Source organism: Pleurodeles waltl, chromosome 3_1, assembly GCF_031143425.1.
Source record: "Pleurodeles waltl isolate 20211129_DDA chromosome 3_1, aPleWal1.hap1.20221129, whole genome shotgun sequence".
Taxonomy (NCBI): domain Eukaryota; kingdom Metazoa; phylum Chordata; class Amphibia; order Caudata; family Salamandridae; genus Pleurodeles; species Pleurodeles waltl.
This window is the reverse complement of record NC_090440.1, coordinates 684,423,047-684,438,678: the sequence shown is the minus strand read 5'-3', so window position 1 is coordinate 684,438,678 and position 15,632 is coordinate 684,423,047. Positions and strand designations below refer to the sequence as shown.

At 47.0% G+C, this 15,632-nt stretch overlaps 1 protein-coding gene across 4 annotated transcripts in view; it reads left to right on the top strand.

The window, feature by feature from the left end:
- The window catches only part of COL16A1 (collagen type XVI alpha 1 chain), a 717,464-nt gene that overhangs the window by 228,352 nt on the left and 473,480 nt on the right, over positions 1-15,632 (top strand). The gene's annotated exons all lie outside the window — the stretch shown is intronic.

Genomic DNA, 15,632 nt, shown 5'->3' with positions numbered 1-15,632 from the left:
GCTTTATGTGGGGCAGTCCCTCCGGGTCACAGACCTGCTAGTAACTAAAAACTGACATTAAAAGGGTCCATATAGAGCCGTATAGTCATGTCCTTAACTTTACAAGCATAAACACTGATCAATTTCTGAACAGTGGCTGTAAAACCTCTAAAATAATTCGTCAGTGACACAATTCCTGTTTACATTTCACATTTTACTTAACCTTGCATTCCCTAACAATGTTTCCTTTTTCCAGGATGTTGAGTTTCTGTATTTTTTTGCATGCAGCATATAATGTATGCCTAGTGCATACTGTGAAGTAAATTGTGTCAAGGTGTCTGCGTGAGCTGACGTTGTAGGTGTTTGTTTATAATGAGCAACGATTGGGAGCTTCTGAGCGGAGGCAAAAGGCAGCATGAGCTTCTACCGCTGCCAAGGTTTTTGAAATACATGCTCATCCAATCCTTGGCCTCACTGCAGATCACACAGAACAAGGGCCACGAGTGCTAATTGTAATTGTGATTCTATGTGACAGTATGAGGAGGAGCGGGGGTGGGGAGGGGTACACAGCTGGTGAAATTGACTGGGTGAAGGTAAAAAAAATGCAGTGTTTACAGGTGAGTCAGTCCGTTGCCTGAGCGTGGGATGGGAAGCTGAAGGAGATGCAGGATAGTACATAAGGGAGAGAGAGAGAGAAAAGAGAGTTCTGAAAATGAAAAAGATGCGTTGTGAGATATGCAAATGAAGCATTTCAAAAGGATGAGGGAAAAAAGGGCTCAAGTGTCTAGGAAAGTGAGAGACTTCAGAGGAAACTTCTGTGAAAGGAAGAACGGGAGTGGCTGAAACACTGGAAAGACACTTATCCCTTTCACAGAACAACTTTGATGTTTAATTCACAGTCTCATATTTTCAGAATTCAAACATTTTCAATTCTAATTTTTCACAGCATGTTACTTATTTACCTGATACTTCTGACAAGCATTGGCAGAGTAATCAGGTTTGGCTTGTTATAGGTGGATGAATACTAGTCGAGTGGTGCTCTATGGTTAGTTATGGATATTACCTCTTCGTCCCCTCCCTCGCTTCCCTTCATTACAATCATGAGGCAATCCTGCCTCACCAGACACCTATCACGTGACCACTCACCTGCAAATAAAAGGCCCCCTCTCCCAATCCTCCTGTTCATTTTTGTCTTACAAGACGCGTCAGCTGTGTGCAGTGCTGCGGCTGTTTTCTGTTTTCTCGTTTGGAGTTTCCATGTTGTGGTTTGCCGTTCGGTCCCTACAGGGCCGTCCCACCGGCATTTCACCCTTAGGGATGCATTGGTTGGAGGGCGACGTGGTACACTCTTCTCACGCGCTCCTCTTTGAGCCGGTAGATGGCGTTTGCCAGCTCGCTGTGCCGAGGGCTGTGCTTCCAGGTCACGGGGGATCCTGGCTGCTGCAGTAGCTGGTGGAGGTTACTGCAGCGCCTGGAGACGCGTGGCTCCTCGTCTGCCTGCTGCAAACAGTAAGGGCCTCAGGAGAGGCCTTTTTCTTTTGCTTTGTTATTCCATGCTGCTGTGGTTATTCTGACATTGGTTGATATCTTGGATGCCTGCATGTGTGGTGCCTTTTGGCACTCGTCAGTGGATTGGAGCATTTTACTTAGTGTCCCAGCGCCTGCCAAGATGGATGTGTTCTTGTGTGGCATGGCTAGTGCTCGTGTCGAGCGTTCCAAATATCTTTGGGTGGAATTCGCGCTACAGAACACTACTAACCAAAAAAAAAAATGTGGTACCTGTTGTTTTTTCTTCTTACTGGGTGGGGTGGGGGGGGGGCACTTGCTTCCTGTTCATGTTCTGTCCTGATGGTGGGGAAACGTGCTGATGACAGGAGGCATGGCCGGTCCGTGGATTTTGCTAAGCCTCCTGGCTTCCTCTTGGCAGCAGAGGTTCTGGCTATGGTTTAGGCTGCTGTGTCCAGGGCATTGGAGGGCGGGCCGCAGTCAGGGGCCAGTGGAAGTCGGTCTTCCGGGGGAAGGGTTGCTTCTCTAGCTGGTACTTCCTCAGGTTCAGAGGTGGACATTCCCTCCACTTCTGCAGGGCAATATGTGCGTAGAAAGGAGGTTCTAGATATTCCGCAGTACTTTCAGAGGAGTGTGGGTTTTTCTCCTTTTCCTTCCCAGGCTGGTGATGAAGGCCTGTTCCCTCCATTTGTTCGGCATCCTGTCTTTATGCTGCCTTTTCATGGCTTACTTATGGACTTCATTACTGGACTATGGAGGGACTTGGACCGCTCCTCGGTTCCCAGGTTGTTGCAGAAACTGTTCTCTCTGGCAGAAGGAGAGGACTCTCTGCCACACCTAGGTCAGTTTGATGCTGTGTTGGCTTATCTCATTGGTCGCTCAGACATTGCTCCTGGGGACTGTTCCCCTTTCTTTTTCTCTGGACATGGGGGTGGAGGGCGCCCTTTAGTAATCATTTTCCGCTGCTAATCTGGATTTGACAGACAGGGTTTATTCAGCTCCTATGGCTGAGGCTCTTGTTTCAGACGTCTTCCTTCCTCCCTTCCTGGACAATTGGCTGGATCATGCTCCTTCCAGGCTTCTGGTCCTGGAACATGCAGGGGGTTCTGTCCATTGTGAGGACGGTTTTCTTATAACTCTGGGAATATCCCCTCTTGTTTCTGGGTGCAACTGTCAGTTTCTCAGGGCAGGTTTTCATTCTGTTGGTCACCTTTCAAGATATGAAGTGGCTTAGAACTAGCCCCACATTGTGAATCTTTTGGCCCAGCCTGTTTCGACTGCTGCTCTTTGGCTGCAGGTTCAGGGGGATTTGGCTGCCACTAAGTTTTTGGTCTCTTGAGCTTGCTGTCACTTGCACTGACTGATACACATCCTGGCTCATTTCCGATTCCTGTCTCTCGCCAGGTCAGGAGGGTCCTGGGTTTGTGGCTGTAGGAGGTGCATCAGTCGAAGGTCTTCCTCTCTCCGTTCTCCTTCCCAGGATTGTACCAATAGATGACAATCAGTCGGGGGCAGAGATGGGGTGCATTGGGTCTGAGGCTCTTGGTCCCAGTCTCAGACCTCGGTTCTTGGACAGGGCGGTTGTTTTGCTCTACATGGCCATTGTTATGGCCTTGGCTTTTATGTGCAGGCAGAGGTGGAGGTCTCTGGGCCTCATTCCGAGGCCGGCGGGCGGCGGTCGCCGCCCGCCTGGCGGGAACCGCCATATGGCCGCTCCGCGGTCGCAAGACCGCGGAGGCCATTCTGGCTTTCCAGAAGGCCGCCCGCCAGCCCAGCGGGAAACCCCTTCCCACGAGGAAGCCGGCTCCGAATGGAGCCGGCGGAGTGGGAAGGTGCGACGGGTACAGTTGCACCCGTCGCGAATTTCAGTGTCTGCTAAGCAGACACTGAAATTCTTTGTGGGGCCCTCTTACGGGGGCCCCTGCAGTGCCCATGCCATTGGCATGGGCCCTGCAGGGGCCCCCAGGGGCCCCACGACACCCCATACCGCCATCCTGTTCCTGGCGGGCGAACCGCCAGGAACAGGATGGCGGTATGGGGTGTCGGAATCCCCATGGCGGCGCAGCAAGCTGCGCCGCCATGGAGGATTCCTGAGGGCATCGGAAAACCGGCGGGAGACCGCCGGTTTTCCCTTTCTGACCGCGGCCAAACCGCCGCGGTCAGAATGCCCTTGAGAGCACCGCCAGCCTGTTGGCGGTGCTCTCGTGGTCGTTGACCCTGGCGGTCAATGGCCGCCAGGGTCAGAATGACCCCCTCTGTCTGTTGCATGGATTGCAAACTGGTTGTTTCACTAGAGGGTGTCTCGTCTGTTGGATCTCTCTGTGATTCACTTCGGGGGTATCCATTACTCTGGCGGACAGTCTCAGCAGGGTGCCTCCGTCTTCGGTGGCTTTTTGTCTCCATCTGGAAATGTTTGCAGAGATTCCGGTTCTGTGGGGCTTCCCTATAGATGGCCAGTTCCACCTGTGACATTGTACTTCTTTGGTTCTCTCTCGGGGTGTGGAAGGAGGGGACGTCTGTTCGGTTGATTGCCCCAGCTTGTCCTTGCTACTCTTGGTTTCCTCTTCTTGTGGAATTGTGGTGGGTGTAGGTTTGTATGTAGCCACTGGTTCCTTCTCCTCGGTCGTTCCCTGTGTTGCTGGTGGTGGTTCCATTCAGAATGCAGTTTGGAGGTCGGAAGGTTAGGCCGGATGCATTCAGGGGTTCCTGGCTGTTTTGCTCCCACTCCCAAGGCTGCACGGCGCTGCTCTACTAATTTCTCTTATTGAGTATTGGTGTTTCTTCAGTGGCTGGTGTTGGTGTAGGGATTACTACTTACGGTGCCTTGTTCGACGTATTGGTGTTTCCCCTGAATGAGGCTACTTTGGGTTGCCACCCTTCAGCTTTCATGGGCTGTTATTAAGGTCTTTAGGTGTTCTTGGACTACCCTGCTCGATCCTGAAGGTGTGGTGTGTCATTTGTTTAAGGGCTTTCCTTGCTCTGATCCACGGGCTGCCACCTGGTCTTCCCCTTTGATTTTTGCCTCTCATTCTTGTGTTGTTCAGGGTGTTGCTTTGGATCAGGTGTATGGGTCTACGGTGTTGACACCTATGACTTCTATATAGTGATCCATGACTGTTTCTTTTGCGTTTGTTAACTTTGGGTCTGTGAATAGCATGTTGGTTGTCCTGTGTCGCTTTGTACATCTCATGATTGTAACAAAGGTAAGCGAGGGAGTAGGTGATGTGATAATGCTTCAATACTTACAAGGTAATTGCATCACTCCGAGGCCTCTTTCCTTGCATCTATTCATTACATCCCTCCCACCCTCCCTTGTGTGCCAGGCCATCCAAAACGTTTATTTTTGGGGTTGTGTCAGATTGCGTGGTATACACGGGAGTATTGGGGGGTGCTTTTTATTTACAGATGAGGGGCCACATGATAGGTGTCTGTGAGGCAGAATTGCCTTGTGATTATAATGAATGGAAGCGAGAGAAGAGGACTCAGAGTAATGCAATTACCAGGTAAGTAAATGAAGCATTAGTTACCAGTTTTAAGCCACACCATCAATTGTATAGGCCACGCCTCTTGCAACGGATTCCTTGTTACGCTTGTTACGCCACACCCTTTTTAGAGGCTTCCCACTTTTATCATCCAGCTTAAAGCGCTGTACTGAAGGTAAGTCAGTCATTCATGAGTTGGTGAGTGAAGCACCGACGTTCCACAGCCCTCGACAGAGTGGGCAGGCGGGCCCGGGCGACGTTAACAGATCCCCTCATACCGCAGCCTTGCAGTGGCACCCTAGCGCGGCGAGGCCGCTTCCAGCCGGCTCCAGCTGCTCGCCTACGCGGTTGCATACACATTCCATCATGTTTCCCGACAAGATACTTTCTGTCAGCATCCGGGCAGGCCCAGTGCAGGAAGGTGAATCCGGAGCTCTTAATTGGCCGCGGTGGGAACTGCACACCGGTTATCCTTTGATCACTGTGTGAAAACCTTCGATGTCACACAAGGTGATGTTTCTTTAGTGACAAGAATGTTTCAGGGGGAAGGTTTTGTCCTTTGGCTAAAAGGAAACAAAAGCATTTCACTTTTATGATAGAGATAGGACAGGTTATTTCAAAATATCACAAGAGCGTGCTATGTATTTTCTTTTTATCCATTGCTGTTTACGAAGAACAGTTTTAGATGGAGCTAATGTCAACCAATCTAATATGCTACTTATTTCTCTCGTCTTATAAGGTCGAGTTCACCAGTTAGGGAGCTAAATCTGTGATGCAACACGCAAAAATACCTCAGCAGTGAATGCTCAAACTAATGAACTTTAGTCAAGTATACAGACACGGTTTGAAGGTTCCCTAGTTGAGCAATGAATGTTTAACTATCATAGACTAGACAAAACAAGTATTGCTTTTACAATTAGAGGTCTAACAGGGTTGTGATGTCACTTCCTATGATTTGACTTCCTGTGACAGTAGGGTGCATTATGTATGCAGCGTATTTAACTGCGTGCACCCTGGCTGCAAAGTGACTGCTGTATGGCGCAGGTTTGCACTGTGTGTACAACTCGGTGTCTGCCTTTGGGGTCACGTGGCCCCAGTACAAGAATCCCAAGCGTCCTTTCTGCTTTATCGCAGAAAGTGGCTCTGGTTCTGGAGGCCCAGCATGTGTTGGGATCAGTCGTGTAAGAACAAACCTTCAATAAGTCTCAATGAACCATGAAAAAACAACCCTTAGAGTTCTGCTGACATCCACGTATAAGGAAACAAAAACACAAACTTTCCCTCGAAGGTAAACAGCTTGGTAGAATGTGATATGCTGACATTTAAAAAACACAGGTACACAAGAACAAGGTTTGCAAGCCTCGAGCGCTACGGAGAAAACTGCATAGTCTCAGGCCACTCCAACCATATAAAGCAAGTGAGGCTGAAGCAAAAATCGTGATTTATCTAGGATGGCACACATCAGTCACGTTTGTAAGTCTGCATTCAAACAGAGGTCTCCAGATGGTGAAGTTTGCGACCGAAATTAGTAGCAATGACTCAGGCACTCCTTTTATAAAGCACATTAAACTTTTTTCTAATATATGGTCGTGCTGGTCTGGTAGGCTTTCTGTCTGCAGGCCTATTCCTACGTTACTATTGCTACAACGTTACAATCCCAAACCGCACCAGAAACGATGGGCTGAGCCCTTCTACCATGACCCACCCATCACTCCAGTGTTTTTAAAAAAGTATGTATTCAAAGTATATTATATACATATTGCACTATACTGAAATGAGCTATGTTCCAAAACTGTAGTAAGTTCCCTTAACCTACTCCAAAACCATAACTGATAAAATAACCAATCATAACTCCCGGTGCATTTCCGACGCAGTGTCCTTCAGGACAAATCAACTTATTGTCGCTGGAACGTAAAACAAACGTTCAACGAGAAGCCAGATATTTAAATGGGTACGCCACCTAATCTATGTCTACTATGTTCGTAGAGATTCACTTAAACAGTTACCTTCTTATACCACCTTATATAGGGTTAACTAAATTGTGCCTTTCGGAATTCAACCAGTAATCGATGCCGACTGTGCCTGTAGTGTTTTATTTAAAGAGTCACCATGTATACCATTGTATATAAGATCAACTAAAATGTACCACGGCAATTCCATCCGTACTTCAATCTCCTTGCGTATGGTTTACGACCTTAAATCAAGCTCAAAGTAGTGATAGTGCAGGCCAAACCACAACATAATGAACTCTAGTTTCAGTGACATGCTATTCGATGCTCTGTGAACTGGCACCGCTGTCAGTTGCAACCCTGAGAATCCGCCTTCCAAACAGCCTAACACCACCCCTGGGAGCAAACGTGTGAAAAACATTCTTCTGTCTTGGCGAGATTGTACTTCCCTCGCAAGTTAACAAGTCCTACTCTCCCCACGACGTGGAACCAAGTGAACACATGCACAAAAATTGAGATAAAGTTTTAAAGATGATGCCAATGATGCGAATCAGAGTTTAATCTCGGCGGCCATGTTTTGAGTGTTTAGTTTGAAGTTCAGGGGTAATCATTATATAGAATTCAATCACTTCAAACTCGATATCATTTGTAAAACCTAATTAATAGAAAATTCTGAGACTACATCTTCAGAAAATTAACTCAGGAAATACATTTCAGTCTGCGTGGCAATAGTTCAGAATATAAACGAAATCAGTTCCTTGTTTGAATACCATATGTCATTTTAGGATGAGTTCAACAAGGTTTAGTATTTTGCATCAAAATGAAACTTATCATAAAACATCTATGCAATGTTATTTATATTTTAACCTAGAAAATACATTTCAGTCTGCGTGGCAATAGTCCCAAACACAAACAAAACACTCTGTTACCATGCTCATCCATGAGTCCCAATAAATAGTGGCCATCTTTCAATCGGCAAAAACATAAGAAAATAACATGAATAAATAAAACATTATGCGCACACCATCATGTTGTGAGCACAACCATTTTCAAAAACTAGACCACTCATATTCTGTTTATTAACATGGTTATAGTATAGATAAATGCAAAAAGAACAAGCGATGGACGGAATGCTGAACAATGTCAAACATTCACCCCCAGTACAGAGATCTGGGCCTAAATCCATCGTTTTTTTTCCTGACCATGCTATTCCAGTTTGGACTCAGCCATATGCAAATCAGTCTTGACCCTGTTCCCCATGGGAACAGTCCAGCCCGAACTGCCAGGCCAAGTCTGCCCTGGACTGGAAGCAAGCATCCTGGGACTGGTTTCGGGGTTTCACTCCTCATCAGCCAGGTTAGCTTGAATCCAGCTTGAATCCAGTGGCATGGGAAGTGGCATGGGAAGCACAGGACCACGTCTGGGCATACCCTTCCCACTTAGGGCGACAAATGCAAAAAGAACAAGTGATGGACAGAATGCTGAACAATGTCAAACATTCACCCCCAGTACAGAGATCTGGGCCTAAATCCATCGTATTTTTGATGCCCATGCCATTCCAGTTTGGACCTAGCCATATGCAAATCAGTCTTGGGAACAGGGTCAAGACTGATTTGCATATGGCTGGGTCCAACCTGGGGTGACGTGGTCAGCAAAAAAAGATGGATTAAACCCAGATCTTTGTGACTGGGCGTGAATGTTTGATTTGCTCTGCATTCCGTCCATCATCTTTTCTTTTTGCATTTTTCACCCCAAGTGGGAAGGGTATGCCCAGACGTGGGTCCCATGTTCGCTGCGCCACTGGATTCAAGCTAGCCTAGCTGATGAAGGGTGATACCCTGAATCTGGTCCTAGGATGCTTGTTTCCGGTCCAGGGAGGACCTGGCTTGGCAGTTCGGGCTGGACTGTTCCCATGAGGAACAGGGTCAAGACTGATTTGCAGATGGCTGGGTCCAACCTGGGGTGACGTGGTGAGCAAAAAAAGATGGATTAAACCCAGATCTTTGTGACTGGGGGTGAATGTTTGATTTGCTATGCATTCCGTCCATCCCAGACGTGGGTCCCGTGCTCCCTGCGCCACTGGATTCAAGCTAGCCTAGCTGATGAAGGGTGATACCCGGTCCTAGAATGCTTGGTCCTAGAATGCTTGGTCCTAGGATGCTTGTTTCCGGTCCAGGGAGGACCTGGCTTGGCAGTTTGGGCTGGACTGTTCCCATGAGGAACAGGGTCAAGACTGATTTGTATATGGCTGGGTCCAACCGGGAGTGGGGTGGTGAGCAAAAAAATGATGGATTAAACCGAGATCTTTGTGACTGGGGGTGAATGTTTGATTTGCTCTGCATTCCGTCCATCATCTGTTCTTTTTGTATAGCATAGATAAAGTCAATCTTCCCAAAAAAACAGAATGGGCAGATTATGAAGTGCAATTTACCGGTACTGTTGATTTAAAGACTGAGAGGATTATTATTTGTTTTTACAGTTTGTAGCGGTTGGTAGTTATTATTGTGAAATATATTTTTTATGCCATGGCATATTTATGCTCATACAGGTTATCTGTGCATTATTGACCTCCAGTTGCAATGTATCCAGTCTATTTATCCAATATGACTCTCTCTATAGCATTTTTTACCCCTATGTCAAATTGTGGATTGTTCTAAATGTGTTCAGAAATCTCGAATTTGAGTTGAAAAATATGATGCAGGTTGCTCTTGAAGTGAACAGCTATTGCTGATTTCTCCAACTGTTGACAAATGTTTATTTTTTGTTCTGTAATTCAAAGTTTATTTTGCGCTCAGTCATCCCAATACACAGTAAACAACAAGGGCACTTCAATAAGTATTGTTCGTGATGCAGTCATTGTACTGTTTTAGTTTGATTCGGGTGCCTTTATGTGGATGGGGCAATATCAGGGAAGTGATAACATTTTGGGTGGGAATTTAGACAGTTACAGCAAGGAAAAGTCCTGTTTTTTTGTTCTCAATATCAGCTTTGCTTTTTTTTTTTTTACTGGTGACCACTTCTTTAGGATTTTGTGTTTGTTTTTATATGGAAACAATGGTGTCTCTTTGAACAGTGTGCCTAAATCGAGTTCTAGTTGTAAGATTTGCCATCTCTAATAATGTGTTTAATTCCATACTATTGGTTGAAAAAGTTGACACAAAAGTTGTTCTGGTATGTGGTGTTTTCTTCTGTTTCTGCAATAATTGTTCTATATACATACGTTGTATCCTTTTAAGTGATTTTTCACTCTCATGGTTCAGTATATTCTATTTTTGTGAATCTTGTGATTTGATCCTGTACTGCTTCTTGAAAACCTTGTGAATTACACACTATTATTTTTATATGGTTGAATTGTGAGCAAGCACGACTGAAACATTTTGACAAACATCTATAGAAAAATGACAGGCAGGAACAATTTTTTTCACTTTTCTAGTTTTCATCCCGAATCACTGAAACAACATTTACGTTACTCACAAAGCATGGCACCTGATCAGCAAACCTGCAGTGCTGTGAGGGGCGCAGCCAAGGCACTAGCATCCATCATAGTACAGAGATCCCGGCCATAGGGATATGTTATGAGAGTGGTCGATCCTCACCCCTCAGGTGGTCCGAGAGCCGTCCACCAGGGTCTGTATGCCCCCGTGTAATGAGTCACATTCCTAACTTCACTCCAGACAGTAGAAAACAAACTCATTTTAGTGGACGTCTGAAAATTTGCTCTTCTGGAGCAAACTCATCATGTTTAATGATTCTTCAGAATCAAACGTAAAGCACCTTAAATACAAAATCCGTAGATTGTCCTCTTGTAGCTATTCTGGCTTCCTCGCTTGACCAATTTGTGTGACCCCTCCCCATTCTAAAGTAACCATTGCCATGGGATGTACTTTTCTCTGATTGTCAGCGTTGGTGACTGTGTAAGTTTTTCCAGTCAGGTATTGGCCAGGGGAAACCAGTTTCTCTGTCACCATGGTGACACTGGCACCTGTATCCCTCAGGCCCTCTATTCTAGTCCCATTAATTAAGAGTTGCTGTCTGTATTTTTGCATGTTAGGCGGCCAGACAGCTAGTGTGGCTAAATCCACCCCACCCTCAGAAACTAGAGTAGCTTCAGTGTGGACCCTGATTTGCTCTGGGCACACTGTTGATCCCACTTGGAGACTAGCCATACCAGTGTTACCTGGATGGGAGTTTGGAGTGGAACCTTTCTTGGGACAGGCCTTGTCTCCAGTTTGGTGTCCATGCTGTTTACAGCTATGACACCAGGCCTTTTTGGGATCAAAGTTTTTACCCTTGTACCCATTGTTTTGTGAAGAGGCTCTGTGCCCACCCTCCTGTGCAGGTTTTTGGGGGCCTGTAGAAGACTCTTTACTATTTTTAGTTTTGGTTGTCTCATCACCCTTCACCTGGGGAGTCTTTGTGACCCCTTTCTTTTGGTCACCCCCTGTTGAAGTCTTGGACACCCTTGTCTTGACCCAATGGTCCGCCTTCTTTCCCAATTCTTGGGGAGAAATTGGTCCTAGGTCTACCAGATGCTGATGCAGTTTATCATTGAAACAATTACTTAACAGGTGTTCTTTCACAAATAAATTGTACAGCCCATCATAATTACTTACACCACTGCCTTGAATCCAACCATCTAGTGTTTTCACTGAGTAGTCAACAAAGTCAACCCAGGTCTGGCTCGAGGATTTTTGAGCCCCCCTGAACCTAATCCTGTACTCCTCAGTGGAGAATCCAAAGCCCTCAATCAGGGTACCCTTCATGAGGTCATAAGATTCTGCATCTTGTCCAGAGAGTGTGAGGAGTCTATCCCTACACTTTCCTGTGAACATTTCCCAAAGGAGAGCACCCCAGTGAGATCTGTTCACTTTTCTGGTTACACAAGCCCTCTCAAAAGCTGTGAACCATTTGGTGATGTCATCACCATCTTCATATTTAGTTACAATCCCTTTGGGGATTTTCAACATGTCAGGAGAATCTCTGACCCTATTTATGTTGCTGCCACCATTGATGGGTCCTAGGCCCATCTCTTGTCTTTCCCTCTCTATGGCTAGGATCTGTCTTTCCAAAGCCAATCTTTTGGCCATCCTGGCTAACTGGATGTCCTCTTCACTGGGGCTATCCTCAGTGATTTCAGAGGTGTTGGTCTCTCCTTTGAGGGAACCAGCATCTCTGACTATTATTTTTGGAGTCAGGGTTTGAGGGACCCTGTTCTCCCTAGATAGGACTGGTAGGGGGGAATTGTCCTCCAAGTCACTATCCTCTTCCTCTGAGTTGCCACCCTCAGAGGGGTTGGCCTTTTCAAACTCTGCCAAAAGCTCCTGGAGCTGTATTTTGGTAGGTTTGGGGCCCATTGTTATTTTCTTTATTTTACAGAGTGACCTTAGCTCCCTCATCTTAAGATGGAGGTAAGGTGTGGTGTCGAGTTCCACCACAGTCACATCTGTGCTAGACATTTTGCTTCTAAAAGTTGGAATACTTTTTAAGAATCTACAACTAGTTCTAGGTTCTAATTCAAACTTTTACAAACTTTTAAACTCTAAAAGAAATGCTAAACAGGATCTAACACAAGGCCCTAGCAGGTCTTTTAAGAATTTAGAAAACTTTTCAAATTGCAAAAATCAATTTCTAATGACAATTTTGGAATTTGTCGTGTGATCAGGTATTGGCTGAGTAGTCCAGCAAATGCAAAGTCTTGTACCCCACCGCTGATCCACCAATGTAGGAAGTTGGCTCTGTATGTGCTATTTCAAAGTAAGGAATAGCATGCACAGAGTCCAAGGGTTCCCCTTAGAGGTAAAATAGTGGTAAAAATAGATAATACTAATGCTCTATTTTGTGGTAGTGTGGTCGAGCAGTAGGCTTATCCAAGGAGTAGTGTTAAGCATTTGTTGTACATACACATAGACAATAAATGAGGTACACACACTCAGAGACAAATCCAGCCAATAGGTTTTTATATAGAAAAATATCTTTTCTTAGTTTATTTTAAGAACCACAGGTTCAAATCCTACATGTAATATCTCATTCGAAAGGTATTGCAGGTAAGTACTTTAGGAACTTCAAATCATCAAAATTGCATGTATACTTTTCAAGTTATTCACAAATAGCTGTTTTAAAAGTGGGCACTTAGTGCAATTTTCACAGTTCCTAGGGGAGGTAAGTATTTGTTAGGTTAACCAGGTAAGTAAGACACTTACAGGGCTTAGTTCTTGGTCCAAGGTAGCCCACCGTTGGGGGTTCAGAGCAACCCCAAAGTCACCACACCAGCAGCTCAGGGCCGGTCAGGTGCAGAGTTCAAAGCGGTGCCCAAAACACATAGGCTAGAATGGAGAGAAGGGGGTGCCCCGGTTCCGGTCTGCTTGCAGGTAAGTACCCGCGTCTTCGGAGGGCAGACCAGGGGGGTTTTGTAGGGCACCGGGGGGGACACAAGCCCACACAGAAATTTCACCCTCAGCAGCGCGGGGGCGGCCGGGTGCAGTGTAGAAACAAGCGTCGGGTTTTCAATGTTATTCTATGAGAGATCTCGGGATCTCTTCAGCGCTGCAGGCAGGCAAGGGGGGGATTCCTCGGGGAAACCTCCACTTGGGCAAGGGAGAGGGACTCCTGGGGGTCACTTCTCCAGTGAAAGTCCGGTCCTTCAGGTCCTGGGGGCTGCGGGTGCAGGGTCTCTCCCAGGCGTCGGGACTTTAGGTTCAAAGAGTCGCGGTCAGGGGAAGCCTCGGGATTCCCTCTGCAGGCGGCGCTGTGGGGGCTCAGGGGGGACAGGTTTTGGTACTCACAGTATCAGAGTAGTCCTGGGGTCCCTCCTGAGGCGTCGGATCTCCACCAGCCGAGTCGGGGTCGCCGGGTGCAGTGTTGCAAGTCTCACGCTTCTTGCGGGGAGCTTGCAGGGATCTTTAAAGCAGCTGGAAACAAAGTTGCAGCTTTTCTTGGAGCAGGTCCGCTGTCCTCGGGAGTTTCTTGTCTTTTCGAAGCAGGGGCAGTCCTCAGAGGATGTCGAGGTCGCTGGTCCCTTCGGAAGGCGTCGCTGGAGCAGGATCTTTGGAAGGCAGGAGACAGGCCGGTGAGTTTCTGGAGCCAAGGCAGTTGTCGTCTTCTGGTCTTCCTCTGCAGGGGTTTTTCAGCTAGGCAGTCCTTCTTCTTGTAGTTGCAGGAATCTAATTTTCTAGGGTTCAGGGTAGCCCTTAAATACTAAATTTAAGGGCGTGTTTAGGTCTGGGGGGTTAGTAGCCAATGGCTACTAGCCCTGAGGGTGGGTACACCCTCTTTGTGCCTCCTCCCAAGGGGAGGGGGTCACAATCCTAACCCTATTGGGGGAATCCTCCATCTGCAAGATGGAGGATTTCTAAAAGTCAGAGTCACCTCAGCTCAGGACACCTTAGGGGCTGTCCTGACTGGCCAGTGACTCCTCCTTGTTTTTCTCATTATTTTCTCCGGCCTTGCCGCCAAAAGTGGGGCCTGGCCGGAGGGGGCGGGCAACTCCACTAGCTGGAGTGTCCTGCTGGGTTGGCACAAAGGAGGTGAGCCTTTGAGGCTCACCGCCAGGTGTGACAATTCCTGCCTGGGAGAGGTGTTAGCATCTCCACCCAGTGCAGGCTTTGTTACTGGCCTCAGAGTGACAAAGGCACTCTCCCCAGGGGGCCAGCAACATGTCTCGGTTTGTGGCAGGCTGCTAAAACTAGTCAGCCTACACAGATAGTCGGTTAAGTTTCAGGGGGCACCTCTAAGGTGCCCTCTGGGGTGTATTTTACAATAAAATGTACACTGGCATCAGTGTGCATTTATTGTGCTGAGAAGTTTGATACCAAACTTCCCAGTTTTCAGTGTAGCCATTATGGTGCTGTGGAGTTCGTGTTTGACAGACTCCCAGACCATATACTCTTATGGCTACCCTGCACTTACAATGTCTAAGGTTTTGTTTAGACACTGTAGGGGTACCATGCTCATGCACTGGTACCCTCACCTATGGTATAGTGCACCCTGCCTTAGGGCTGTAAGGCCTGCTAGAGGGGTGTCTTACCTATACTGCATAGGCAGTGAGAGGCTGGCATGGCACCCTGAGGGGAGTGCCATGTCGACTTACTCGTTTTGTCCTCACTAGCACACACAAGCTGGCAAGCAGTGTGTCTGTGCTGAGTGAGAGGTCTCCAGGGTGGCATAAGACATGCTGCAGCCCTTAGAGACCTTCCTTGGCATCAGGGCCCTTGGTACTAGAAGTACCAGTTACAAGGGACTTATCTGGATGCCAGGGTCTGCCAATTGTGGATACAAAAGTACAGGTTAGGGAAAGAACACTGGTGCTGGGGCCTGGTTAGCAGGCCTCAGCACACTTTCAATTGTAAACATAGCATCAGCAAAGGCAAAAAGTCAGGGGGCAACCATGCCAAGGAGGCATTTCCTTACATTAGGCACATCACTTCTTAATTTTACCTCAGTTCCCATGCGTGGCAAGGTTGTGTGTCTAGAAGCAATTCAGTTTTTACCGTTCATTACGCAAATTATATTCACAGTTCATTGCAGTGTGTGCTAATTGGCAGCTCCGTGCATGGCCTATTTCCAAGGATGTCTGTCTTCCCCACAATGCATCCCCTTGGCTTCCAGATTACAGAACCTGCGACCAAGACCTCCCCACCCAAACACAACATTGCAATGGTCAGGCTCAGTCGCTCCACGTAATGTAGGAGCTCAGTTAACAAAATGTACCAGGGCTGCT